The sequence below is a fragment of the Pyxicephalus adspersus genome, chromosome 6, assembly GCF_032062135.1.
Source record: "Pyxicephalus adspersus chromosome 6, UCB_Pads_2.0, whole genome shotgun sequence".
NCBI lineage: Eukaryota > Metazoa > Chordata > Amphibia > Anura > Pyxicephalidae > Pyxicephalus > Pyxicephalus adspersus.
Window position 1 is genome coordinate 40,965,488 of NC_092863.1, and position 1,613 is coordinate 40,967,100.

Below are 1,613 nucleotides of genomic sequence, written 5' to 3' on the forward strand. Positions count from 1 at the left end.
ATCTCATGGTAAAGAACGCCTGGATGTAAAGCTGATCTTGTGGGGTCAGTAGATTCAGTAATACCAGAAACAAGCATGCAGGTACAGTAACTGTGTAACAAGTTCTGTGGTATTGGCTGAACACTTGAGCTCTATACTCATTTTGGGTTAGAATCGGAAAACCAACCAGGCAAGTAGCATTGTTGTAGAACCAGATCAGAAAAGGCAGTTTACCTAATCCATCTGTATAGGTCTGCAGTAGTTGTTGTAGGCATCAGCTTCTTAAAGCAGACTTATCTATTGTTCCAGAATCTACCAAGTTGTTGCTCATCCTCTATGTACCTTATAGGAACTCTTTTACCAACCAATTTTTGGGCAGGCTGCTGGGTTTCCTTTGCTATTCTAAAATTACTGAAATGGAACAAGTATTTGTAAGGCAGAAGGGGACCAGTGCTGAATCACAAAGCGGGTGAATCTGCAGGAAACAAAGCTGAGGAAGTAGGAATTGCATTTTTATTTTATTGCATTTCCAACCAATTACCTATGTGCAATTATCAAGCAAGCCAAATTGGATGGACCAGGGATCTGCTTAGCCTGTAGTACAATAATATTACAGACAAGTCTAGGACTGAATATAGGCATTAAATATGCAGAGCTTATGGGGAATTGGCAAAGACTTGTGCTCACCTTGTTTGATCACATGCAAGGAGACCTTCTCGATTCATGACAGACCTCCTGCTAGAAGAAGCCTGTAAGTTTATGGGGTCCTCTAGCACAGTAGTCCCCAACCTTTCAAACAGCAGGTCCCGGCAACACAGCACAAAATTTTGCCATGGCCTGGTACATGTACAGCCTTCACCACTCTGCAAACCCCAGCAGCTCCGCCTCCCTCTAGCCCACCAGCTGAAAACAGCAGAGCAGCGTAAGCTGTTGTGCTGTTGTGGCAGAGTGGTCGGGAACGGTAGAGAAGTGCAAACCCCCCATATACCGCTCTGCCACTCCCAGCAGCTCCCGTGCGAGAAGAGCCAGCCACGTCCACACCACCACTAGCTCTAGAGAAGTGCAAGGAGGGCTACTGGCACCTCCCATCACCCGCAGCCCCCAATCCTTCAGGGGTTGGGGACCACTGCTCCAGCAGTCTATGTGGTCTCCACCATGACAGTTACGTGTTCTATGCATACATTTAACCTGCAGTACCCAGTGATGTACAGCAGTCTCTTTATAAGTAGATGCAGATTATATAAAATGAATGGGAATTTCATGATGGGTACAAAAACATGAATATGCAATGCATATGTGTCTAGTAAGGCAAATACCAATACACTAAAAGCTGTCCCATCCTCTGCTTGCTTCTTACACATGCAGAAATTTCTCCTGAAAGTAACAAATTTCAATTACATAACGTAATTGAAAAAATTATGCTTGTATAAATACCTGGAATGTATTTTTGTGTACTGCTAAATATTCAACAAACCAGTGTGGAGACAGATGATGGATGTATTGTGGGTAGCATACACAACATCTAATGTTCAGTTCAGATTTTATGTGTGTCACTTATTCAAAATGATCTTCAGCAGGAGGCAAAGCTGTTTTTACACCTCTGTGGCTGCTATAAAGACAGGACACTGTTGACA